Source organism: Rhipicephalus microplus, chromosome 3 (assembly GCF_043290135.1).
Source record: "Rhipicephalus microplus isolate Deutch F79 chromosome 3, USDA_Rmic, whole genome shotgun sequence".
NCBI lineage: Eukaryota > Metazoa > Arthropoda > Arachnida > Ixodida > Ixodidae > Rhipicephalus > Rhipicephalus microplus.
The window spans coordinates 158,279,475-158,301,230 of record NC_134702.1 but is presented as its reverse complement, the minus strand read 5'-3'; the positions used below and the strand labels follow the sequence as shown (position 1 = coordinate 158,301,230).

Here is a 21,756-nt window from a genome sequence, read left to right as displayed (position 1 = left end):
CTCCGTTCTCCGGCATGGTCTAGTGGCTAGGATACCTAGCTCTCACCCAGGAGGCCTGGATTCGATTCCCGGTGTCGGAAGTATTTTCTTTTATCTGCTGTTATCAAGTCTCCAATTTGCGCACGGTATGTAACTTGAATAGTTTCACCCTGTTGGCCGAATGGCTAAGCGATCGCTCCGTCCCTCTACGTTCTCTGGCATGGTCTAGTGGCTTGGACACCTGGCTCTCACCCAGGAGGCCCGGGTACGATTCCCGGTGTCGGAAGTATTTTTTATCTGCTATTATCAAGTATCCAATTTACGCACGCTATGTAACTTCAATACTTTTACCCTGTTGGCCAAATGGCTAAGCGATCGCTCCATCCCTCTCCGTTCTCCGGCATGGTCTAGTGGCTAGGATACCAGGCTCTCACCCAGGAGGCCCGTGTTCGATTCCCGGTGTCGAAAGTATTTTCTTTTATCTGCTATCATGAAGTCTCCAATTTGCGCAAGCTATGTAACTTCAATACTTTTACCCTTTTGGCCGAATCGCTAACCGATCGCTCCGTCCCTCTCCGTTCTCCGGCATGGTCTAGTGGCTAGGATACCTGGCTCTCATCAGGAGGCCCGGGTTCGATTTGCGGTGTCGGAAGTATTTTCTTTTAGCTGCTGTCATCAAGTCTTCAATTTGCGCACGCTATGTATCTTCAATAGTTTTACCCTGTTGGCCGAATGGCTAAGCGATCGCTCCGTCGCTCTCAAATCTCTGGCATGGTCTAGTGGCTAGGATACCTGGCTCTCACCCAGGAGGCCCGGGTTCGATTCCCGGTGTCGGAAGTATTTTTTATCTGCTATTATCAAGTATCCAATTTACGCACGCTATGTAACTTCAATACTTTTACCCTGTTGGCCAAATGGCTAAGCGATCGCTCCGTCCCTCTCCGTTGTCCAGCATGGTCTAGTGGCTAGGATACCTGGCTCTCACCCAGGAGGCCCGGGTTCGATTCCCGGTGTCGGAAGTATTTTCTTTTATCTGCTATCATCAAGTCTCCAATTTGCGCACGCTATGTAACTTCAATACTTTTACCCTGTTGGCCGAATCGCTAAGCGATCGCTCCGTCCCTCTCCGCTCTCCGGCATGGTCTAGTGGCTAGGATACAAGGCTCTCATCAGGAGGCCCGGGTAATATTTGCGGTGTCGGAAGTATTTTCTTTTAGCTGCTGTCATCAAGTCTTCAATTTGCGCACGCTATGTATCTTCAATAGTTTTACCCTGTTGGCCGAATGGCTAAGCGTTCGCTCCGTCCCTCTCAAATCTCTGGCATGGTCTAGTGGCTAGGATACCTGGCTCTCACCGAGCAGGCCCGGGTACGATTCCCGGTGTCAGAAGTTTTTTCTTTTATCTGCTGTCATCAAGTCTCCAATTTGCGCACGGTATGTAACTTCAATAGTTTTACCCTGTTGGCCGAATGGCTAAGCGATCTCTCCGTCCCTCTCCATTCTCCGGCATTGTCTAGTGTCTAGGATACCTGGCTCTCACCCAGGAAGCCCGGTTGCGATTCCTGGGGTCAGGAGTATTTTATTTTATTAGCTATCATCAAGTCTCCAAATTGCGCACGCTATGTATCTTCAATACTTCTACCTTGTTGGCCAAATGGCTAAGCGATCACTCCGTCCTTCTCCGTTCTCCAGCATGGTCTAGTGGCTAGGATACCTGGCTTTCACCCAGGAGGCCCGGGTTCGATTCCCGGTGTCGGAAGTATTTTCTTTTATCTGCTGTCATTAAGTCTCCAATTTGCGCACGCTATGTAACTTCAATATTTTTACCCTGTTGGCCGAATGGCTAAGCGATCGCTCCGTCCCTCTCCGTTCTACAGCATGATCTAGTGTCTAGGATACCTATGGCGCTCTCACCCAGGAGGCCCGCGTCCGATTACCGGTGTCGAAAGTATTTTTTCATCTGCTATCATCAAGTCTCCAATTTGCGCATGCTATATAACTTCAATACTTTTACCCTGTTGGCAGAATGGCTAAGCGATTGCTCTGTCCCTCTCCGTTCTCCGGCATGGTCTAGTGGCTTGGATACCTGGCTCGCACCCAGGATGCCCGCGTGCGATTCCCGGTGTCGGAAGTATTTTTTATCTGCTATCATCAAGTCTCCAATTCGCGCATACTATATAACTTCAATACTTTTACCCTGTTGGCCAAATGGCTAAGCGATCGCTCAGTCCCTCTCCGTTCTCCGGCATGGTCTAGTGGCTAGGATATCTGGCTCTCACCCAGGAGACCCTGGTTCTATTCTTGGTGTCGGAAGTATTCTTTTATCTGCTGTCATCAAGTCTCCAATTTGCGCACGCTATGTAACTTCAATAGTTTTACCCTGTTGGCTGAATGGCTAAGCCATCGCTCAGTCCCTCTCCGTTCTCCGGCATGGTCTAGTGGCTAGGATACCTAGCTCTCACCCAGGAGGCCTGGATTCGATTCCCGGTGTCGGAAGTATTTTCTTTTGTCTGCTGTCTTCAAGCCTCCGATTTGCGCATGCTTTGTAACTTCAATACTTTTACCCTGTTGGCCGAATATCTAAGCGATCGCTCCGTCCCTCTCCATCTCTGGCGTGGTCTAGTGTCTAGGATACCTACAGCGCTCTCACCCAGGAGGCCCGCGTGTGATTCCCGGTGTCGGAAGTATTTTTTTATCTGCTATCATCAAGTCTCCAATTCGCGCATACGATAGAACTGCAATACTTTTACCCTGTTGGCCGAATGGCTAAGCGATCGCTCAGTCCCTCTCCGTTCTCTGGCATGGTCTAGTGGCTAGGATACCTAGCTCTCACCCAGGAGGCCTGGATTCGATTCCCGGTGTCGGAAGTATTTTCTTTTATTTGCTGTCTTCAAGCCTCCAGTTTGCGCATGCTTTGTAACTTCAATACTTTTACCCTGTTGGCCGAATATCTAAGCGATCGCTCCGTCCTTCTCCGTTCTCCGGCGTGGTGTAGTGGCTAGAATATCTGGATCTCACCCAGGAGACCCTGGTTCGATTCTTGGTGTCGGAAGTATTTTTTTATCTGCTGTCATCAAGTCTCCAATTTGCGCACGGTATGTAACTTCAATAGTTTTACCCTGTTGGCCGAATGGCTAAGCGATCGCTCCGTCCCTCTCCGTTCTACAGCATGGTCTAGTGCCTAGGATACCTATGGCGCTCTCACCCAGGAGGCCCGCGTCCGATTACCGGTGTCGAAAGTATTTTTTATCTGCTATCATCAAATCTCCAATTTGCGCATGCTATATAACTTCAATACTTTTACCCTGTTGGCAGAATGGCTAAGCGATCGCTCCGTCCCTCTCCGTTCTCTGGCATGGTCTAGTGGCTTGGACACCTGGCTCTCACCCAGGAGGCCCGGGTACGATTCCCGGTGTCGGAAGTATTTTCTTTTATCTGCTATCATCAAGTCTCCAAATTGCGCACGCTGTATAACTGCAATACCTTTACCCTGTTGGTCGAATGGCTAAGCGATCGCTCCGTCCCTCTCCGTTCTCCGGCATGGTCTAGTGGCTAGGATACCTGGCTCTCACCCAGGAGGCCCGGGTTCAATTCCCGGTGTCAGAAGTATTTTTTTATCTGCTGTCATCAAGTCTCCGATTTGCGCACGCTATGTAACTTCAATAGTTTTACCCTGTTGGCTGAATGGCTAAGCCATCGCTCCGTCCCTCTCCATTCTACAGCATGGTCTAGTGTCTAGGATACCTACAGCGCTCTCACCCAGGAGGCCCGCGTGTGATTCCCGGTGTCGGAAGTATTTTTTTGTCTGCTATCATCAAGTCTCCAATTTGCGCATACGATAGAAGTGCAATACTTTTACCCTGTTGGCCGAATGGCTAAGCGATCGCTCAGTCCCTCTCCGTTCTCCGGCATGGTCTAGTGGCTAGGATACCTAGCTCTCACCCAGGAGGCCTGGATTCGATTCCCGGTGTCGGAAGTATTTTCTTTTATTTGCTGTCTTCAAGCCTCCAATTTGCGCATGCTTTGTAACTTCAATACTTTTACCCTGTTGGCCGAATATCTAAGCGATCGCTCCGTCCCTCTCCGCTCTCCGGCATGGTCTAGTGGCTAGGATACATGGCTCTCATCAGGAGGCCCGGGTACGATTTGCGGTGTCGGAAGTATTTTCTTTTAGCTGCTGTCATCAAGTCTTCAATTTGCGCACGCTATGTATCTTCAATAGTTTTAGCCTGTTGGCCAAATGGCTAAGCGTTCGCTCCGTCCCTCTCAAATCTCTGGCATGGTCTAGTGGCTAGGTTACCTGGCTCTCACCGAGCAGGCCCGGGTACGATTGCCGGTGTCAGAAGTTTTTTCTTTTATCTGCTGTCATCAAGTCTCCAATTTGCGCACGGTATGTAACTTCAATAGTTTTACCCTGTTGGCCGAATGGCTAAGCGATCTCTCCGTCCCTCTCCATTCTCCGGCATTGTCTAGTGTCTAGGATACCTGGCTCTCACCCAGGAAGCCCGGTTGCGATTCCTGGGGTCAGGAGTATTTTATTTTATCAGCTATCATCAAGTCTCCAAATTGCGCACGCTATGTATCTTCAATACTTCTACCTTGTTGGCCGAATGGCTAAGCGATCACTCCGTCCTTCTCCGTTCTCCAGCATGGTCTAGTGGCTAGGATACCTGGCTTTCACCCAGGAGGCCCGGGTTCGATTCCCGGTGTCGGAAGTATTTTCTTTTATCTGCTGTCATTAAGTCTCCAATTTGCGCACGCTATGTAACTTCAATAGTTTTACCCTGTTGGCTGAATGGCTAAGCGATCGCTCCGTCCCTCTCCGTTCTACAGCATGATCTAGTGGCTAGGATACCTAGCTCTCACCCAGGAGGCCTGGATTCGATTCCCGGTGTAGGAATTATTTTATTTTATCTGCTGTCTTCAAGCCTCCAATTTGCGCATGCTTTGTAACTTCAATACTTTTCCCCTGTAGGCCGAATATCTAAGCGATCGCTCCGTCCCTCTCCGTTCTCCGGCGTGGTCTAGTGGCTAGGATATCTGGCTCTCACCCAGGAGACCCTGGTTCTATTCCCGGTGTCGGAAGTATTTTCTTTTATCTGCTATCATCAAGTCTCCAAATTGCGCACGCTGTATAACTGCAATACCTTTACCCTGTTGGTCGAATGTCTAAGCGATCGCTCCGTCCCTCTCCGTTCTCCGGCATGGTCTAGTGGCTAGGATACCTGGCTCTCACCCAGGAGGCCCGGGTTCAATTCCCGGTGTCAGAAGTATTTTTTATCTGCTGTCATCAAGTTTCCGATTTGCGCACGCTATGTAACTTCAATACTTTTACCCTGTTGGCCAAATGGCTAAGCGATCGCTCCGTCCCTCTCCGTTCTCCGGCATGGTCTAGTGGCTAGGATACCTGGCTCTCACCCAGGAGGCCCGGGTTCGATTCCCGGTGTCGGAAGTATTTTCTTTTATTTGCTATCATCAAGTCTCCAATTTGCGCACGCTATGTAACTTCAATACTTTTACCCTGTTGGCCGAATCGCTAAGCGATCGCTCCGTCCCTCTCCGCTCTCCGGCATGGTCTAGTGGCTAGGATACATGGCTCTCATCAGGAGGCCCGGGTACGATTTGCGGTGTCGGAAGTATTTTCTTTTAGCTGCTGTCATCAAGTCTTCAATTTGCGCACGCTATGTATCTTCAATAGTTTTAGCCTGTTGGCCAAATGGCTAAGCGTTCGCTCTGTCTCTCTCAAATCTCTGGCATGGTCTAGTGGCTAGGATACCTGGCTCTCACCGAGCAGGCCCGGGTACGATTCCCGGTGTCGGAAGTTTTTTCTTTTATCTGCTGTCATCAAGTCTCCAATTTGCGCACGGTATGTAACTTCAATAGTTTTACCCTGTTGGCAGAATGGCTAAGCGATCTCTCCGTCCCTCTCCATTCTCCGGCATTGTCTAGTGTCTAGGATACCTGGCTCTCACCCAGGAAGCCCGGTTGCGATTCCTGGGATCAGGAGTATTTTATTTTATCAGCTATCATCAAGTCTCCAAATTGCGCACGCTATGTATCTTCAATACTTCTACCTTGTTGGCCGAATGGCTAAGCGATCACTCCGTCCTTCTCCGTTCTCCAGCATGGTCTAGTGGCTAGGATACCTGGCTTTCACCCAGGAGGCCCGGGTTCGATTCCCGGTGTCGGAAGTATTTTCTTTTATCTGCTGTCATTAAGTCTCCAATTTGCGCACGCTATGTAACTTCAATAGTTTTACCCTGTTGGCCGAATGGCTAAGCGATCGCTCCGTCCCTCTCCGTTCTACAGCATGATCTAGTGTCTAGGATACCTATGGCGCTCTCACCCAGGAGGCCCACGTTCGATTCCCGGTGTCGGAAGTATTTTTTCATCTGCTATCATCAAGTCTCCAATTTGCGCATGCTATATAACTTCAATACTTTTACCCTGTTGGCCGAATGGCTAAGCGATCGCTCTGTCCCTCTCCGTTCTCCGGCATGGTCTAGTGGCTTGGATACCTGGCTCTAGCCCAGGAGGCCCGCGTGCGATTCCCGGTGTCGGAAGTATTTTTTTATCTGCTATCATCAAGTCTCCAATTTGCGCATACTATATAACTTCAATACTTTTACCCTGTTGGCCGAATGGCTAAGCGATCGCTCAGTCCCTCTCAGTTCTCCGGCATGGTCTAGTGGCTAGGATACCTAGCTCTCACCCAGGAGGCCTGGATTCGATTCCCGGTGTCGGAAGTATTTTCTTTTGTCTGCTGTCTTCAAGCCTCCGATTTGCGCATGCTTTGTAACTTCAATACTTTTACCCTGTTGGCCGAATATCTAAGCGATCGCTTCGTCCCTCTCCGTCTCCTGCATGGTCTAGTGGCTAGGATACCTGGCTTTCACCCAGGAGACCTGGGTTCGATTCCCAGTGTCGGAAGTATTTTCTTTTATCTGCTGTCATCAAGTCTCCAATTTGCGCACGCTATGTAACTTCAATAGTTTTACCCTGTTGGCCGAATGGCTAAGCGATCGCTCCGTCCCTCTCCGTTCTACAGCATGGTCTAGTGTCTAGGATACCCATGGCGCGCTCACCCAGGAGGCCCGCGTCCGATTACCGGTGTCGAAAGTATTTTTTCATCTGCTATCATCAAGTCTCCAATTTGCGCATGCTATATAACTTCAATACTTTTACCCTGTTGGCAGAATGGCTAAGCAATTGCTCTGTCCCTCTCCGTTCTCCGGCATGGTCTAGTGGCTTGGATACCTGGCTCGCACCCAGGAGGCCCGCGTGCCATTCCCGGTGTCGGAAGTATTTTTTATCTGCTATCATCAAGTCTCCAATTTGCGCATACTATATAACTTCAATACTTTTACCCTGTTGGCCGAATGGCTAAGCGATCGCTCAGTCCCTCTCCGTTCTCCGGCATGGTCTAGTGGCTAGGATACCTAGCTCTCACCCAGGAGGCCTGGATTCGATTCCCGGTGTAGGAAGTATTTTATTTTATCTGCTGTCTTCAAGCCTCCAATTTGCGCATGCTTTGTAACTTCAATACTTTTCCCCTGTAGGCCGAATATCTAAGCGATCGCTCCGTCCCTCTCCGTTCTCCGGCGTGGTCTAGTGGCTAGGATATCTGGCTCTCACCCAGGAGACCCTGGTTCTATTCTTGGTGTCGGAAGTATTCTTTTATCTGCTGTCATCAAGTCTCCAATTTGCGCACGGTATGTAACTTGAATAGTTTCACCCTGTTGGCCGAATGGCTAAGCGATCGCTCCGTCCCTCTCCGTTCTCTGGCATGGTCTAGTGGCTTGGACACCTGGCTCTCACCCAGGAGGCCCGGGTACGATTCCCGGTGTCGGAAGTATTTTCTTTTATCTGCTATCATCAAGTCTCCAAATTGCGCACGCTGTATAACTGCAATACCTTTACCCTGTTGGTCGAATGGCTAAGCGATCGCTCCGTCCCTCTCCGTTCTCCGGCATGGTCTAGTGGCTAGGATACCTGGCTCTCACCCAGGAGGCCCGGGTTCGATTCCCGGTGTCGGAAGTATTTTCTTTTATTTGCTATCATCAAGTCTCCAATTTGCGCACGCTATGTAACTTCAATACTTTTACCCTGTTGGCCGAATATCTAAGCGATCGCTCCGTCCTTCTCCGTTCTCCGGCGTGGTGTAGTGGCTAGAATATCTGGATCTCACCCAGGAGACCCTGGTTCTATTCTTGGTGTCGGAAGTATTCTTTTATCTGCTGTAATCAAGTCTCCAATTTGCGCACGGTATGTAACTTGAATAGTTTCACCCTGTTGGCCGAATGGCTAAGCGATCGCTCCGTCCCTCTCCGTTCTCTGGCATGGTCTAGTGGCTTGGACACCTGGCTCTCACCCAGGAGGCCCGGGTACGATTCCCGGTGTCGGAAGTATTTTCTTTTATCTGCTATCATCAAGTCTCCAAATTGCGCACGCTGTATAACTGCAATACCTTTACCCTGTTGGTCGAATGGCTAAGCGATCGCTCCGTCCCTCTCCGTTCTCCGGCATGGTCTAGTGGCTAGGATACCTGGCTCTCACCCAGGAGGCCCGGGTTCGATTCCCGGTGTCGGAAGTATTTTCTTTTATTTGATATCATCAAGTCTCCAATTTGCGCACGCTATGTAACTTCAATACTTTTACCCTGTTGGCCGAATATCTAAGCGATCGCTCCGTCCTTCTCCGTTCTCTGGCGTGGTGTAGTGGCTAGAATATCTGGATCTCACCCAGGAGACCCTGGTTCGATTCTTGGTGTCGGAAGTAATTTTTTATCTGCTGTCATCAAGTCTCCAATTTGCGCACGGTATGTAACTTGAATAGTTTCACCCTGTTGGCCGAATGGCTAAGCGATCGCTCCATCCCTCTCCGTTCTCTGGCATGGTCTAGTGGCTTGGATACCTGGCTCTCACCCAGGAGGCCCGGGTACGATTCCCGGTGTCGGAAGTATTTTTTATCTGCTATTATAGAGTATCCAATTTACGCACGCTATGTAACTTCAATACTTTTACCCTGTTGGCCAAGTGGCTAAGCGATCGCTCCGTCCCTCTCCGTTCTCCGGCATGGTCTAGTGGCTAGGATACCTAGCTCTCACCCAGGAGGCCCGGGTTCGATTCCCGGTGTCGGAAGTATTTTCTTTTATTTGCTATCATCAAGTCTCCAATTTGCGCACGCTATGTAACTTCAATACTTTTACCCTGTTGGCCGAATCGCTAAGCGATCGCTCCGTCCCTCTCCGCTCTCCGGCATGGTCTAGTGGCTAGGATACATGGCTCTCATCAGGAGGCCCGGGTACGATTTGCGGTGTCGGAAGTATTTTCTTTTAGCTGCTGTCATCAAGTCTTCAATTTGCGCACGCTATGTATCTTCAATAGTTTTAGCCTGTTGGCCCAATGGCTAAGCGTTCGCTCCGTCCCTCTCAAATCTCTGGCATGGTCTAGTGGCTAGGATACCTGGCTCTCACCGAGCAGGCCCGGGTACGATTCCCGGTGTCAGAAGTTTTTTCTTTTATCTGCTGTCATCAAGTCTCCAATTTGCGCACGGTATGTAACTTCAATTGTTTTACCCTGTTGGCCGAATGGCTAAGCGATCTCTCCGTCCCTCTCCATTCTCCGGCATTGTCTAGTGTCTAGGATACCTGGCTCTCACCCAGGAAGCCCGGTTGCGATTCCTGGGGTCAGGAGTATTTTATTTTATCAGCTATCATCAAGTCTCCAAATTGCGCACGCTATGTATCTTCAATACTTCTACCTTGTTGGCCGAATGGCTAAGCGATCACTCCGTCCTTCTCCGTTCTCCAGCATGGTCTAGTGGCTAGGATACCTGGCTTTCACCCAGGAGGCCCGGGTTCGATTCCCGGTGTCGGAAGTATTTTTATTTATCTGCTGTCATTAAGTCTCCAATTTGCGCACGCTATGTAACTTCAATAGTTTTACCCTGTTGGCCGAATGGCTAAGCGATCGCTCCGTCCCTCTCCGTTCTACAGCATGATCTAGTGTCTAGGATACCTATGGCGCTCTCACCCAGGAGGCCCGCGTTCGATTCCCGGTGTCGGAAGTATTTTTTCATCTGCTATCATCAAGTCTCCAATTTGCGCATGCTATATAACTTCAATACTTTTACCCTGTTGGCCGAATGGCTAAGCGATCGCTCTGTCCCTCTCCGTTCTCCGGCATGGTCTAGTGGCTTGGATACCTGGCTCTAGCCCAGGAGGCCCGCGTGCGATTCCCGGTGTCGGAAGTATTTTTTATCTGCTATCATCAAGTCTCCAATTCGCGCATACTATATAACTTCAATACTTTTACTCTGTTGGCCGAATGGCTAAGCGATCGCTCAGTCCCTCTCCATTCTCCGGCATGGTCTAGTGGCTAGGATACCTAGCTCTCACCCAGGAGGCCTGGATTCGATTCCCGGTGTCGGAAGTATTTTCTTTTGTCTGCTGTCTTCAAGCCTCCGATTTGCGCATGCTTTGTAACTTCAATACTTTTACCCTGTTGGCCGAATATCTAAGCGATCGCTCCGTCCCTCTCTGTCTCCGGCGTGGTCTAGTGGCTAGGATACCTGGCTTTCACCCAGGAGACCCGGGTACGATTGCCGGTGTCGGAAGTATTTTCTTTTATCTGCTGTCATCAAGTCTCCAATTTGCGCACGCTATGTAACTTCATTAGTTTTACCCTGTTGGCCGAATGGCTAAGCGATCGCTCCGTCCCTCTCCGTTCTACAGCATGGTCTAGTGTCTAGGATACCTATGGCGCTCTCACCCAGGAGGCCCGCGTCCGATTACCGGTGTCGAAAGTATTTTTTCATCTGCTATCATCAAGTCTCCAATTTGCGCATGCTATATAACTTCAATACTTTTACCCTGTTGGCAGAATGGCTAAGCGATTGCTCTGTCCCTCTCCGTTCTCCGGCATGGTCTAGTGGCTTGGATACCTGGCTCGCACCCAGGAGGCCCGCGTGCGATTCCCGGTGTCGGAAGTATTTTTTATCTGCTATCATCAAGTCTCCAATTTGCGCATACTATATAACTTCAATACTTTTACCCTGTTGGCCGAATGGCTAAGCGATCGCTCAGTCCCTCTCCGTTCTCCGGCATGGTCTAGTGGCTAGGATACCTAGCTCTCACCCAGGAGGCCTGGATTCGATTCCCGGTGTAGGAAGTATTTTATTTTATCTGCTGTCTTCAAGCCTCCAATTTACGCATGCTTTGTAACTTCAATACTTTTCCCCTGTAGGCCGAATATCTAAGCGATCGCTCCGTCCCTCTCCGTTCTCCGGCGTGGTCTAGTGGCTAGGATATCTGGCTCTCACCCAGGAGACCCTGATTCTATTCTTGGTGTCGGAAGTATTCTTTTATCTGCTGTCATCAAGTCTCCAATTTGCGCACGGTATGTAACTTGAATAGTTTCACCCTGTTGGCCGAATGGCTAAGCGATCGCTCCGTCTCTCTCCGTTCTCTGGCATGGTCTAGTGGCTTGGACACCTGGCTCTCACCCAGGAGGCCCGGGTACGATTCCCGGTGTCGGAAGTATTTTCTTTTATCTGCTATCATCAAGTCTCCAAATTGCGCACGCTGTATAACTGCAATACCTTTACCCTGTTGGTCGAATGGCTAAGCGATCGCTCCGTCCCTCTCCGTTCTCCGGCATGGTCTAGTGGCTAGGATACCTGGCTCTCACCCAGGAGGCCCGGGTTCAATTCCCGGTGTCAGAAGTATTTTTTTATCTGCTGTCACCAAGTCTCCGATTTGCGCACGCTATGTAACTTCAATAGTTTTACCCTGTTGGCTGAATGGCTAAGCCATCGCTCCGTCCCTCTCCATTCTACAGCATGGTCTAGTGTCTAGGATACCTACAGCGCTCTCACCCAGGAGGCCCGCGTGTGATTCCCGGTGTCGGAAGTATTTTTTTATCTGCTATCATCAAGTCTCCAATTTGCGCATACGATAGAACTGCAATACTTTTACCCTGTTGGCCGAATGGCTAAGCGATCGCTCAGTCCCTCTCCGTTGTCCGGCATGGTCTAGTGGCTAGGATACCAGGCTCTCACCCAGGAGGCCCGGGTTCGATTCCCGGTGTCGGAAGTATTTTCTTTTATCTGCTATCATGAATTCTCCAATTTGCGCACGCTATGTAACTTCAATACTTTTACCCTGTTGGCCGAATTGCTAACCGATCGCTCCGTCCTTCTCCGTTCTCCGGCGTGGTGTAGTGGCTAGAATATCTGGATCTCACCCAGGAGACCCTGGTTCGATTCTTGGTGTCGGAAGTATTTTTTTATCTGCTGTCATCAAGTCTCCAATTTGCGCACGGTATGTAACTTGAATAGTTTCAACCTGTTGGCCGAATGGCTAAGCGATCGCTCCATCCCTCTCCGTTCTCTGGCATGGTCTAGTGGCTTGGATACCTGGCTCTCACCCAGGAGGCCCGGGTACGATTCCCGGTGTCGGAAGTATTTTTTATCTGCTATTATAGAGTATCCAATTTACGCACGCTATGTAACTTCAATACTTTTACCCTGTTGGCCAAATGGCTAAGCGATCGCTCCGTCCCTCTCCGTTGTCCAGCATGGTCTAGTGGCTAGGATACCTGGCTCTCACCCAGGAGGCCCGGGTTCGATTCCCGGTGTCGGAAGTATTTTCTTTTATCTGCTATCATCAAGTCTCCAATTTGCGCACGCTATGTAACTTCAATACTTTTACCCTGTTGGCCGAATCGCTAAGCGATCGCTCCGTCCCTCTCCGCTCTCCGGCATGGTCTAGTGGCTAGGATACAAGGCTCTCATCAGGAGGCCCGGGTAATATTTGCGGTGTCGGAAGTATTTTCTTTTAGCTGCTGTCATCAAGTCTTCAATTTGCGCACGCTATGTATCTTCAATAGTTTTACCCTGTTGGCCGAATGGCTAAGCGTTCGCTCCGTCCCTCTCAAATCTCTGGCATGGTCTAGTGGCTAGGATACCTGGCTCTCACCGAGCAGGCCCGGGTACGATTCCCGGTGTCAGAAGTTTTTTCTTTTATCTGCTGTCATCAAGTCTCCAATTTGCGCACGGTATGTAACTTCAATAGTTTTACCCTGTTGGCCGAATGGCTAAGCGATCTCTCCGTCCCTCTCCATTCTCCGGCATTGTCTAGTGTCTAGGATACCTGGCTCTCACCCAGGAAGCCCGGTTGCGATTCCTGGGGTCAGGAGTATTTTATTTTATCAGCTATCATCAAGTCTCCAAATTGCGCACGCTATGTATCTTCAATACTTCTACCTTGTTGGCCAAATGGCTAAGCGATCACTCCGTCCTTCTCCGTTCTCCAGCATGGTCTAGTGGCTAGGATACCTGGCTTTCACCCAGGAGGCCCGGGTTCGATTCCCGGTGTCGGAAGTATTTTCTTTTATCTGCTGTCATCAAGTCTCCGATTTGCGCACGCTATGTAACTTCAATAGTTTTACCCTGTTGGTCGAATGGCTAAGCGATCGCTCCGTCCCTCTCCGTTCTACAGCATGGTCTAGTGTCTAGGATACCTATGGCGCTCTCACCCAGGAGGCCCGCGTCCGATTCCCGGTGTCGGAAGTATTTTTTCATCTATCATCAAGTCTCCAATTTGCGCATGCTATATAACTTCAATACTTTTACCCTGTTGGCCGAATGGCTAATCGATCGCTCTGTCCCTCTCCGTTCTCCGGCATGGTCTAGTGGCTTGGATACCTGGCTCTCACCCAGGAGGCCCGGGATCGATTCCCGGTGTCGGAAGTATTTTCTTTTATCTGCTGTCATCAAGTCTCCGATTTGCGCACGCTATGTAACTTCAATAGTTTTACCCTGTTCAATAGTTTTACCCTGTTGGCCGAATGGCTAAGCGATCGCTCAGTCCCTCTCCGTTCTCCGGCATGGTCTAGTGTCTAGGATACCTATGGTGCTCTCACCCAGGAGGCCCGCGTCCGATTCCCGGTGTCGGAAGTATTTTTTTATCTGCTATCATCAAGTCTCTAATTTTCCATGCTATATAACTTGAATAGTTTCACCCTGTTGGCCGAATGGCTAAGCGATCGCTCCGTCCCTCTCCGTTCTCTGGCATGGTCTAGTGGCTTGGATACCTGGCTCTCACCCAGGAGGCCCGGGTACGATTCCCGGTGTCGGAAGTATTTTTTATCTGCTATTATCAAGTCTCCAATTTGCGCACGCTATGTAACTTCAATACTTTTACCCTGTTGCCCGAATGGCTAAGCGATCTTTCCGTTACGCTCCGTTCTCCGGCATGGTCTAGTGTCTAGGATACCTGGCTCTCACCCAGGAGGCACGGTTGCGATTCCCGGTGTCGGAGGTATTTTCTTTTATATGCTATCATCAAGTCTCCAATTTGCGCATGGTATGTAACTTCAATAGTTTTACCGTGTTGGTCAAATGGCTAAGCGATCGCTCCGTCCCTTTGCGTTCTCCGGCGTGGTCTAGTGGCTAGGTTATCTGGCCCTCACCCAGGAGACCCGGGTTCGATTCGCGGTGTCGGAAGTATTTTCTTTTATCTGCTATCATCAAGTCTCCAAATTGCGCACGCTGTATAACTGCAATACTTTTACCCTGTTGGTCGAATGGCTAAGCGATCGCTCCGTCCCTCTCCGTTCTCCGGCATGGTCTAGTGGCTAGGATACCTAGCTCTCACCCAGGAGGCCTGGATTCGATTCCCGGTGTCGGAAGTATTTTCTTTTATCTGCTGTTATCAAGTCTCCAATTCGCGCACGGTATGTAACTTGAATAGTTTCACCCTGTTGGCCGAATGGCTAAGCGATCGCTCCGTCCCTCTACGTTCTCTGGCATGGTCTAGTGGCTTGGACACCTGGCTCTCACCCAGGAGGCCCGGGTACGATTCCCGGTGTCGGAAGTATTTTGTATCTGCTATTATCAAGTATCCAATTTACGCACGCTATGTAACTTCAATACTTTTACCCTGTTGGCCAAATGGCTAAGCGATCGCTCCATCCCTCTCCGTTCTCCGGCATGGTCTAGTGGCTAGGATACCAGGCTCTCACCCAGGAGGCCCGGGTTCGATTCCCGGTGTCGGAAGTATTTTCTTTTATCTGCTATCATGAAGTCTCCAATTTGCGCAAGCTATGTAACTTCAATACTTGTACCCTGTTGGCCGAATCGCTAACCGATCGCTCCGTCCCTCTCCGTTCTCCGGCATGGTCTAGTGGCTAGGATACCTGGCTCTCATCAGGAGGCCCGGGTTCGATTTGCGGTGTCGGAAGTATTTTCTTTTAGCTGCTGTCATCAAGTCTTCAATTTGCGCACGCTATGTATCTTCAATAGTTTTACCCTGTTGGCCGAATGGCTACGCGATCGCTCCGTCGCTCTCAAATCTCTGGCATGGTCTAGTGGCTAGGATACCTGGCTCTCACCCAGGAGGCCCGAGTTCGATTCCCGGTGTCGGAAGTATTTTTTATCTGCTATTATCAAGTATCCAATTTACGCACGCTATGTAACTTCAATACTTTTACCCTGTTGGCCAAATGGCTAAGCGATCGCTCCGTCCCTCTCCGTTGTCCAGCATGGTCTAGTGGCTAGGATACCTGGCTCTCACCCAGGAGGCCCGGGTTCGATTCCCGGTGTCGGAAGTATTTTCTTTTATCTGCTATCATCAAGTCTCCAATTTGCGCACGCTATGTAACTTCAATACTTTTACCCTGTTGGCCGAATCGCTAAGCGATCGCTCCGTCCCTCTCCGCTCTCCGGCATGGTCTAGTGGCTAGGATACAAGGCTCTAATCAGGAGGCCCGGGTAATATTTGCGGTGTCGGAAGTATTTTCTTTTAGCTGCTGTCATCAAGTCTTCAATTTGCGCACGCTATGTATCTTCAATAGTTTTACCCTGTTGGCCGAATGGCTAAGCGTTCGCTCCGTCCCTCTCAAATCTCTGGCATGGTCTAGTGGCTAGGATACCTGGCTCTCACCGAGCAGGCCCGGGTACGATTCCCGGTGTCAGAAGTTTTTTCTTTTATCTGCTGTCATCAAGTCTCCAATTTGCGCACGGTATGTAACTTCAATAGTTTTACCCTGTTGGCCGAATGGCTAAGCGATCTCTCCGTCCCTCTCCATTCTCCGGCATTGTCTAGTGTCTAGGATACCTGGCTCTCACCCAGGAAGCCCGGTTGCGATTCCTGGGGTCAGGAGTATTTTATTTTATCAGCTATCATCAAGTCTCCAAATTGCGCACGCTATGTATCTTCAATACTTCTACCTTGTTGGCCAAATGGCTAAGCGATCACTCCGTCCTTCTCCGTTCTCCAGCATGGTCTAGTGGCTAGGATACCTGGCTTTCACCCAGGAGGCCCGGGTTCGATTCCCGGTGTCGGAAGTATTTTCTTTTATCTGCTGTCATTAAGTCTCCAATTTGCGCACGCTATGTAACTTCAATAGTTTTACCCTGTTGGCCGAATGGCTAAGCGATCGCTCCGTCCCTCTCCGTTCTACAGCATGATCTAGTGTCTAGGATACCTATGGCGCTCTCACTCAGGAGGCCCGCGTTCGATTCCCGGTGTCGGAAGTATTTTTTCATCTGCTATCATCAAGTCTCCAATTTGCGCATGCTATATAACTTCAATACTTTTACCCTGTTGGCCGAATGGCTAAGCGATCGCTCTGTCCCTCTCCGTTCTCCGGCATGGTCTAGTGGCTTGGATACCTGGCTCTAGCCCAGGAGGCCCGCGTGCGATTCCCGGTGTCGGAAGTATTTTTTTATCTGCTATGATCAAGTCCCCAATTTGCGCATACTATATAACTTCAATACGTTTACCCTGTTGGCCGAATGGCTAAGCGATCGCTCAGTCCCTCTCCGTTCTCCGGCATGGTCTAGTGGCTAGGATACCTAGCTCTCACCCAGGAGGCCTGGATTCGATTCCCGGTGTCGGAAGTATTTTCTTTTGTCTGCTGTCTTCAAGCCTCCGATTTGCGCATGCTTTGTAACTTCAATACTTTTACCCTGTTGGCCGAATATCTAAGCGATCGCTCCGTCCCTCTCCGTCTCCGGCATGGTCTAGTGGCTAGGATACCTGGCTTTCACCCAGGAGACCCGGGTTCGATTCCCAGTGTCGGAAGTATTTTCTTTTATCTGCTGTCATCAAGTCTCCAATTTGCGCACGCTATGTAACTTCAATAGTTTTACCCTGTTGGCCGAATGGCTAAGCGATCGCTCCGTCCCTCTCCGTTCTACAGCATGGTCTAGTGTCTAGGATACCTATGGCGCTCTCACCCAGGAGGCCCGCGTCCGATTACCGGTGTCGAAAGTATTTTTCATCTGCTATCATCAAGTCTCCAATTTGCGCATGCTATATAACTTCAATACTTTTACCCTGTTGGCAGAATGGCTAAGCGATTGCTCTGTCCCTCTCCGTTCTCCGGCATGGTCTAGTGGCTTGGATACCTGGCTCGCACCCAGGATGCCCACGTGCGATTCCCGGTGTCGGAAGTATTTTTTATCTGCTATCATCAAGTCTCCAATTTCCGCATACTATATAACTTCAATACTTTTACCCTGTTGGCCGAATGGCTAAGCGATCGCTCAGTCCCTCTCCGTTCTCCGGCATGGTCTAGTGGCTAGGATACCTAGCTCTCACCCAGGAGGCCTGGATTCGATTCCCGGTGTAGGAAGTATTTTATTTTATCTGCTGTCTTCAAGCCTCCAATTTGCGCATGCTTTGTAACTTCAATACTTTTCCCCTGTAGGCCGAATATCTAAGCGATCGCTCCGTCCCTCTCCGTTCTCCGGCGTGGTCTAGTGGCTAGGATATCTGGCTCTCACCTAGGAGACCCTGGTTCTATTCTTGGTGTCGGAAGTATTCTTTTATCTGCTGTCATCAAGTCTCCAATTTGCGCACGGTATGTAACTTGAATAGTTTCACCCTGTTGGCCGAATGGCTAAGCGATCGCTCCGTCCCTCTCCGTTCTCTGGCATGGTCTAGTGGCTTGGACACCTGGCTCTCACCCAGGAGGCCCGGGTACAATTCCCGGTGTCGGAAGTATTTTCTTTTATCTGCTATCATCAAGTCTCCAAATTGCGCACGCTGTATAACTGCAATACCTTTACCCTGTTGGTCGAATGGCTAAGCGATCGCTCCGTCCCACTCCGTTCTCCGGCATGGTCTAGTGGCTAGGATACCTGGCTCTCACCCAGGAGGCCCGGGTTCAATTCCCGGTGTCAGAAGTATTTTTTTATCTGCTGTCATCAAGTCTCCGATTTGCGCACGCTATGTAACTTCAATAGTTTTACCCTGTTGGCTGAATGGCTAAGCCATCGCTCCGTCCCTCTCCATTCTACAGCATGGTCTAGTGTCTCGGATACCTACAGCGCTCTCACCCAGGAGGCCCGCGTGTGATTCCCGGTGTCGGAAGTATTTTTTTATCTGCTATCATCAAGTCTCCAATTTGCGCATACGATAGAACTGCAATACTTTTACCCTGTTGGCCGAATGGCTAAGCGATCGCTCAGTCCCTCTCCGTTCTCCGGCATGGTCTAGTGGCTAGGATACCTAGCTCTCACCCAGGAGGCCTGGATTCGATTCCCGGTGTCGGAAGTATTTTCTTTTATTTGCTGTCTTCAAGCCTCCAATTTGCACATGCTTTGTAACTTCAATACTTTTACCCTGTTGGCCGAATATCTAAGCGATCGCTCCGTCCTTCTCCGTTCTCCGGCGTGGTGTAGTGGCTAGAATATCTGGATCTCACCCAGGAGACCCTGGTTCGATTCTTGGTGTCGGAAGTATTTTTTTATCTGCTGTCATCAAGTCTCCAATTTGCGCACGGTATGTAACTTGAATAGTTTCACCCTGTTGGCCGAATGGCTAAGCGATCGCTCCATCCCTCTCCGTTCTCTGGCATGGTCTAGTGGCTAGGATACCTGGCTCTCACCCAGGAGGCCCGGGTTCGATTCCCGGTGTCGGAAGTATATTCTTTTATTTGCTATCATCAAGTCTCCAATTTGCGCACGCTATGTAACTTCAATACTTTTACCCTGTTGGCCGAATCGCTAAGCGATCGCTCCGTCCCTCTCCGCTCTCCGGCATGGTCTAGTGGCTAGGATACATGGCTCTCATCAGGAGGCCCGGGTACGATTTGCGGTGTCGGAAGTATTTTCTTTTAGCTGCTGTCATCAAGTCTTCAATTTGCGCACGCTATGTATCTTCAATAGTTTTAGCCTGTTGGCCAAATGGCTAAGCGTTCGCTCCGTCCCTCTCAAATCTCTGGCATGGTCTAGTGGCTAGGATACCTGGCTCTCACCGAGCAGGCCCGGGTACGATTGCCGGTGTCAGAAGTTTTTTCTTTTATCTGCTGTCATCAAGTCTCCAATTTGCGCACGGTATGTAACTTCAATAGTTTTACCCTGTTGGCCGAATGGCTAAGCGATCTCTCCGTCCCTCTCCATTCTCCGGCATTGTCTAGTGTCTAGGATACCTGGCTCTCACCCAGGAAGCCCGGTTGCGATTCCTGGGGTCAGGAGTATTTTATTTTATCAGCTATCATCAAGTCTCCAAATTGCGCACGCTATGTATCTTCAATACTTCTACCTTGTTGGCCGAATGGCTAAGCGATCACTCCGTCCTTCTCCGTTCTCCAGCATGGTCTAGTGGCTAGGATACCTGGCTTTCACCCAGGAGGCCCGGGTTCGATTCCTGGTGTCGGAAGTATTTTCTTTTATCTGCTGTCATTAAGTCTCCAATTTGCGCACGCTATGTAACTTCAATAGTTTTACCCTGTTGGCTGAATGGCTAAGCGATCGCTCCGTCCCTCTCCGTTCTACAGCATGATCTAGTGGCTAGGATACCTAGCTCTCACCCAGGAGGCCTGGATTCGATTCCCGGTGTAGGAATTATTTTATTTTATCTGCTGTCTTCAAGCCTCCAATTTGCGCATGCTTTGTAACTTCAATACTTTTCCCCTGTAGGCCGAATATCTAAGCGATCGCTCCGTCCCTCTCCGTTCTCCGGCGTGGTCTAGTGGCTAGGATATCTGGCTCTCACCCAGGAGACCCTGGTTCTATTCTTGGTGTCGGAAGTATTCTTTTATCTGCTGTCATCAAGTCTCCAATTTGCGCACGGTATGTAACTTGAATAGTTTCACCCTGTTGGCCGAATGGCTAAGCGATCGCTCCGTCCCTCTCCGTTCTCTGGCATGGACTAGTGGCTTGGACACCTGGCTCTCACCCAGGAGGCCCGGGTACGATTCCCGGTGTCGGAAGTATTTTCTTTTATCTGCTATCATCAAGTCTCCAAATTGCGCACGCTGTATAACTGCAATACCTTTACCCTGTTGGTCGAATGGCTAAGCGATCGCTCCGTCCCTCTCCGTTCTCCGGCATGGTCTAGTGGCTAGGATACCTGGCTCTCATCAGGAGGCCCGGGTTCAATTCCCGGTGTAAGAAGTATTTTTTTATCTGCTGTCATCAAGTCTCCGATTTGCGCACGCTATGTAACTTCAATACTTTTACCCTGTTGGCCAAATGACTAAGCGATCGCTCCGTCCCTCTCCGTTCTCCGGCATGGTCTAGTGGCTAGGATACCTGGCTCTCACCCAGGAGGCCCGGGTTCGATTCCCGGTGTCGGAAGTATTTTCTTTTATTTACTATCATCAAGTCTCCAATTTGCGCACGCTATGTAACTTCAATACTTTTACCCTGTTGGCCATATCGCTAAGCGATCGCTCCGTCCCTCTCCGCTCTCCGGCATGGTCTAGTGGCTAGGATACATGGCTCTCATCAGGAGGCCCGGGTACGATTTGCGGTGTCGGAAGTATTTTCTTTTAGCTGCTGTCATCAAGTCTTCAATTTGCGCACGCTATGTATCTTCAATAGTTTTAGCCTGTTGGCCAAATGGCTAAGCGTTCGCTCTGTCCCTCTCAAATCTCTGGCATGGTCTAGTGGCTAGGATACCTGGCTCTCACCGAGCAGGCCCGGGTACGATTCCCGGTGTCAGAAGTTTTTTCTTTTATCTGCTGTCATCAAGTCTCCAATTTGCGCACGGTATGTAACTTCAATAGTTTTACCCTGTTGGCCGAATGGCTAAGCGATCTCTCCGTCCCTCTCCATTCTCCGGCATTGTCTAGTGTCTAGGATACCTGGCTCTCACCCAGGAAGCCCGGTTGCGATTCCTGGGGTCAGGAGTATTTTATTTTATCAGCTATCATCAAGTCTCCAAATTGCGCACGCTATGTATCTTCAATACTTCTACCTTGTTGGCCGAATGGCTAAGCGATCACTCCGTCCTTCTCCGTTCTCCAGCATGGTCTAGTGGCTAGGATACCTGGCTTTCACCCAGGAGGCCCGGGTTCGATTCCCGGTGTCGGAAGTATTTTCTTTTATCTGCTGTCATTAAGTCTCCAATTTGCGCACGCTATGTAACTTCAATAGTTTTACCCTGTTGGCCGAATGGCTAAGCGATCGCTCCGTCCCTCTCCGTTCTACAGCATGATCTAGTGTCTAGGATACCTATGGCGCTCTCACCCAGGAGGCCCGCGTTCGATTCCCGGTGTCGGAAGTATTTTTTCATCTGCTATCATCAAGTCTCCAATTTGCGCATGCTATATAACTTCAATACTTCTACCCTGTTGGCCGAATGGCTAAGCGATCGCTCTGTCCCTCTCCGTTCTCCGGCATGGTCTAGTGGCTTGGATACCTGGCTCTAGCCCAGGAGGCCCGCGTGCGATTCCCGGTGTCGGAAGTATTTTTTTATCTGCTATCATCAAGTCTCCAATTTGCGCATACTATATAACTTCAATACTTTTACCCTGTTGGC

General features: G+C 49.9%; 47 non-coding genes across 47 annotated transcripts; all 47 read left to right on the top strand.

Moving 5' to 3' along the window:
* The first annotated feature begins 8 nt into the window (after positions 1–8).
* On the top strand, positions 9–80 carry TRNAE-CUC (transfer RNA glutamic acid (anticodon CUC)). The gene has a single exon. It is a non-coding gene; the product is annotated as a tRNA-Glu (tRNA).
* Positions 81–193: 113 nt separating this feature from the next.
* TRNAE-CUC (transfer RNA glutamic acid (anticodon CUC)) lies at positions 194–265 on the top strand. Its single transcript has one exon. It is a non-coding gene; the product is annotated as a tRNA-Glu (tRNA).
* Positions 266–375: 110 nt separating this feature from the next.
* On the top strand, positions 376–447 carry TRNAE-CUC (transfer RNA glutamic acid (anticodon CUC)). The gene has a single exon. It is a non-coding gene; the product is annotated as a tRNA-Glu (tRNA).
* Positions 448–744: 297 nt separating this feature from the next.
* On the top strand, positions 745–816 carry TRNAE-CUC (transfer RNA glutamic acid (anticodon CUC)). Its single transcript has one exon. It is a non-coding gene; the product is annotated as a tRNA-Glu (tRNA).
* Positions 817–926: 110 nt separating this feature from the next.
* On the top strand, positions 927–998 carry TRNAE-CUC (transfer RNA glutamic acid (anticodon CUC)). The gene has a single exon. It is a non-coding gene; the product is annotated as a tRNA-Glu (tRNA).
* Positions 999–1,665: 667 nt separating this feature from the next.
* Positions 1,666–1,737, top strand: TRNAE-UUC (transfer RNA glutamic acid (anticodon UUC)). Its single transcript has one exon. It is a non-coding gene; the product is annotated as a tRNA-Glu (tRNA).
* Positions 1,738–2,402: 665 nt separating this feature from the next.
* Positions 2,403–2,474, top strand: TRNAE-CUC (transfer RNA glutamic acid (anticodon CUC)). The gene has a single exon. It is a non-coding gene; the product is annotated as a tRNA-Glu (tRNA).
* Positions 2,475–3,327: 853 nt separating this feature from the next.
* Positions 3,328–3,399, top strand: TRNAE-CUC (transfer RNA glutamic acid (anticodon CUC)). The gene has a single exon. It is a non-coding gene; the product is annotated as a tRNA-Glu (tRNA).
* A 113-nt stretch (positions 3,400–3,512) lies between these two features.
* Positions 3,513–3,584, top strand: TRNAE-CUC (transfer RNA glutamic acid (anticodon CUC)). Its single transcript has one exon. It is a non-coding gene; the product is annotated as a tRNA-Glu (tRNA).
* A 298-nt stretch (positions 3,585–3,882) lies between these two features.
* Positions 3,883–3,954, top strand: TRNAE-CUC (transfer RNA glutamic acid (anticodon CUC)). Its single transcript has one exon. It is a non-coding gene; the product is annotated as a tRNA-Glu (tRNA).
* A 667-nt stretch (positions 3,955–4,621) lies between these two features.
* On the top strand, positions 4,622–4,693 carry TRNAE-UUC (transfer RNA glutamic acid (anticodon UUC)). Its single transcript has one exon. It is a non-coding gene; the product is annotated as a tRNA-Glu (tRNA).
* A 483-nt stretch (positions 4,694–5,176) lies between these two features.
* TRNAE-CUC (transfer RNA glutamic acid (anticodon CUC)) lies at positions 5,177–5,248 on the top strand. Its single transcript has one exon. It is a non-coding gene; the product is annotated as a tRNA-Glu (tRNA).
* Positions 5,249–5,358: 110 nt separating this feature from the next.
* On the top strand, positions 5,359–5,430 carry TRNAE-CUC (transfer RNA glutamic acid (anticodon CUC)). Its single transcript has one exon. It is a non-coding gene; the product is annotated as a tRNA-Glu (tRNA).
* A 667-nt stretch (positions 5,431–6,097) lies between these two features.
* On the top strand, positions 6,098–6,169 carry TRNAE-UUC (transfer RNA glutamic acid (anticodon UUC)). The gene has a single exon. It is a non-coding gene; the product is annotated as a tRNA-Glu (tRNA).
* Positions 6,170–6,652: 483 nt separating this feature from the next.
* Positions 6,653–6,724, top strand: TRNAE-CUC (transfer RNA glutamic acid (anticodon CUC)). The gene has a single exon. It is a non-coding gene; the product is annotated as a tRNA-Glu (tRNA).
* A 112-nt stretch (positions 6,725–6,836) lies between these two features.
* On the top strand, positions 6,837–6,908 carry TRNAE-UUC (transfer RNA glutamic acid (anticodon UUC)). Its single transcript has one exon. It is a non-coding gene; the product is annotated as a tRNA-Glu (tRNA).
* An 850-nt stretch (positions 6,909–7,758) lies between these two features.
* On the top strand, positions 7,759–7,830 carry TRNAE-CUC (transfer RNA glutamic acid (anticodon CUC)). The gene has a single exon. It is a non-coding gene; the product is annotated as a tRNA-Glu (tRNA).
* A 113-nt stretch (positions 7,831–7,943) lies between these two features.
* Positions 7,944–8,015, top strand: TRNAE-CUC (transfer RNA glutamic acid (anticodon CUC)). The gene has a single exon. It is a non-coding gene; the product is annotated as a tRNA-Glu (tRNA).
* A 296-nt stretch (positions 8,016–8,311) lies between these two features.
* On the top strand, positions 8,312–8,383 carry TRNAE-CUC (transfer RNA glutamic acid (anticodon CUC)). Its single transcript has one exon. It is a non-coding gene; the product is annotated as a tRNA-Glu (tRNA).
* A 113-nt stretch (positions 8,384–8,496) lies between these two features.
* TRNAE-CUC (transfer RNA glutamic acid (anticodon CUC)) lies at positions 8,497–8,568 on the top strand. The gene has a single exon. It is a non-coding gene; the product is annotated as a tRNA-Glu (tRNA).
* Positions 8,569–8,864: 296 nt separating this feature from the next.
* TRNAE-CUC (transfer RNA glutamic acid (anticodon CUC)) lies at positions 8,865–8,936 on the top strand. Its single transcript has one exon. It is a non-coding gene; the product is annotated as a tRNA-Glu (tRNA).
* A 110-nt stretch (positions 8,937–9,046) lies between these two features.
* On the top strand, positions 9,047–9,118 carry TRNAE-CUC (transfer RNA glutamic acid (anticodon CUC)). Its single transcript has one exon. It is a non-coding gene; the product is annotated as a tRNA-Glu (tRNA).
* Positions 9,119–9,785: 667 nt separating this feature from the next.
* TRNAE-UUC (transfer RNA glutamic acid (anticodon UUC)) lies at positions 9,786–9,857 on the top strand. Its single transcript has one exon. It is a non-coding gene; the product is annotated as a tRNA-Glu (tRNA).
* A 482-nt stretch (positions 9,858–10,339) lies between these two features.
* Positions 10,340–10,411, top strand: TRNAE-CUC (transfer RNA glutamic acid (anticodon CUC)). The gene has a single exon. It is a non-coding gene; the product is annotated as a tRNA-Glu (tRNA).
* A 1,034-nt stretch (positions 10,412–11,445) lies between these two features.
* On the top strand, positions 11,446–11,517 carry TRNAE-CUC (transfer RNA glutamic acid (anticodon CUC)). Its single transcript has one exon. It is a non-coding gene; the product is annotated as a tRNA-Glu (tRNA).
* A 113-nt stretch (positions 11,518–11,630) lies between these two features.
* TRNAE-CUC (transfer RNA glutamic acid (anticodon CUC)) lies at positions 11,631–11,702 on the top strand. The gene has a single exon. It is a non-coding gene; the product is annotated as a tRNA-Glu (tRNA).
* Positions 11,703–12,000: 298 nt separating this feature from the next.
* Positions 12,001–12,072, top strand: TRNAE-CUC (transfer RNA glutamic acid (anticodon CUC)). The gene has a single exon. It is a non-coding gene; the product is annotated as a tRNA-Glu (tRNA).
* A 296-nt stretch (positions 12,073–12,368) lies between these two features.
* On the top strand, positions 12,369–12,440 carry TRNAE-CUC (transfer RNA glutamic acid (anticodon CUC)). Its single transcript has one exon. It is a non-coding gene; the product is annotated as a tRNA-Glu (tRNA).
* A 110-nt stretch (positions 12,441–12,550) lies between these two features.
* On the top strand, positions 12,551–12,622 carry TRNAE-CUC (transfer RNA glutamic acid (anticodon CUC)). The gene has a single exon. It is a non-coding gene; the product is annotated as a tRNA-Glu (tRNA).
* Positions 12,623–13,289: 667 nt separating this feature from the next.
* Positions 13,290–13,361, top strand: TRNAE-UUC (transfer RNA glutamic acid (anticodon UUC)). Its single transcript has one exon. It is a non-coding gene; the product is annotated as a tRNA-Glu (tRNA).
* Positions 13,362–13,658: 297 nt separating this feature from the next.
* Positions 13,659–13,730, top strand: TRNAE-CUC (transfer RNA glutamic acid (anticodon CUC)). The gene has a single exon. It is a non-coding gene; the product is annotated as a tRNA-Glu (tRNA).
* A 317-nt stretch (positions 13,731–14,047) lies between these two features.
* On the top strand, positions 14,048–14,119 carry TRNAE-CUC (transfer RNA glutamic acid (anticodon CUC)). Its single transcript has one exon. It is a non-coding gene; the product is annotated as a tRNA-Glu (tRNA).
* A 480-nt stretch (positions 14,120–14,599) lies between these two features.
* On the top strand, positions 14,600–14,671 carry TRNAE-CUC (transfer RNA glutamic acid (anticodon CUC)). Its single transcript has one exon. It is a non-coding gene; the product is annotated as a tRNA-Glu (tRNA).
* Positions 14,672–14,784: 113 nt separating this feature from the next.
* TRNAE-CUC (transfer RNA glutamic acid (anticodon CUC)) lies at positions 14,785–14,856 on the top strand. The gene has a single exon. It is a non-coding gene; the product is annotated as a tRNA-Glu (tRNA).
* Positions 14,857–14,966: 110 nt separating this feature from the next.
* On the top strand, positions 14,967–15,038 carry TRNAE-CUC (transfer RNA glutamic acid (anticodon CUC)). The gene has a single exon. It is a non-coding gene; the product is annotated as a tRNA-Glu (tRNA).
* Positions 15,039–15,335: 297 nt separating this feature from the next.
* On the top strand, positions 15,336–15,407 carry TRNAE-CUC (transfer RNA glutamic acid (anticodon CUC)). The gene has a single exon. It is a non-coding gene; the product is annotated as a tRNA-Glu (tRNA).
* Positions 15,408–15,517: 110 nt separating this feature from the next.
* Positions 15,518–15,589, top strand: TRNAE-CUC (transfer RNA glutamic acid (anticodon CUC)). Its single transcript has one exon. It is a non-coding gene; the product is annotated as a tRNA-Glu (tRNA).
* Positions 15,590–16,256: 667 nt separating this feature from the next.
* Positions 16,257–16,328, top strand: TRNAE-UUC (transfer RNA glutamic acid (anticodon UUC)). Its single transcript has one exon. It is a non-coding gene; the product is annotated as a tRNA-Glu (tRNA).
* Positions 16,329–16,811: 483 nt separating this feature from the next.
* TRNAE-CUC (transfer RNA glutamic acid (anticodon CUC)) lies at positions 16,812–16,883 on the top strand. Its single transcript has one exon. It is a non-coding gene; the product is annotated as a tRNA-Glu (tRNA).
* A 112-nt stretch (positions 16,884–16,995) lies between these two features.
* Positions 16,996–17,067, top strand: TRNAE-UUC (transfer RNA glutamic acid (anticodon UUC)). The gene has a single exon. It is a non-coding gene; the product is annotated as a tRNA-Glu (tRNA).
* Positions 17,068–17,916: 849 nt separating this feature from the next.
* TRNAE-CUC (transfer RNA glutamic acid (anticodon CUC)) lies at positions 17,917–17,988 on the top strand. Its single transcript has one exon. It is a non-coding gene; the product is annotated as a tRNA-Glu (tRNA).
* A 113-nt stretch (positions 17,989–18,101) lies between these two features.
* On the top strand, positions 18,102–18,173 carry TRNAE-CUC (transfer RNA glutamic acid (anticodon CUC)). The gene has a single exon. It is a non-coding gene; the product is annotated as a tRNA-Glu (tRNA).
* Positions 18,174–18,471: 298 nt separating this feature from the next.
* Positions 18,472–18,543, top strand: TRNAE-CUC (transfer RNA glutamic acid (anticodon CUC)). The gene has a single exon. It is a non-coding gene; the product is annotated as a tRNA-Glu (tRNA).
* A 296-nt stretch (positions 18,544–18,839) lies between these two features.
* Positions 18,840–18,911, top strand: TRNAE-CUC (transfer RNA glutamic acid (anticodon CUC)). The gene has a single exon. It is a non-coding gene; the product is annotated as a tRNA-Glu (tRNA).
* A 667-nt stretch (positions 18,912–19,578) lies between these two features.
* TRNAE-UUC (transfer RNA glutamic acid (anticodon UUC)) lies at positions 19,579–19,650 on the top strand. The gene has a single exon. It is a non-coding gene; the product is annotated as a tRNA-Glu (tRNA).
* An 848-nt stretch (positions 19,651–20,498) lies between these two features.
* On the top strand, positions 20,499–20,570 carry TRNAE-CUC (transfer RNA glutamic acid (anticodon CUC)). The gene has a single exon. It is a non-coding gene; the product is annotated as a tRNA-Glu (tRNA).
* Positions 20,571–21,237: 667 nt separating this feature from the next.
* On the top strand, positions 21,238–21,309 carry TRNAE-UUC (transfer RNA glutamic acid (anticodon UUC)). The gene has a single exon. It is a non-coding gene; the product is annotated as a tRNA-Glu (tRNA).
* The last annotated feature ends 447 nt before the right edge of the window (positions 21,310–21,756 follow it).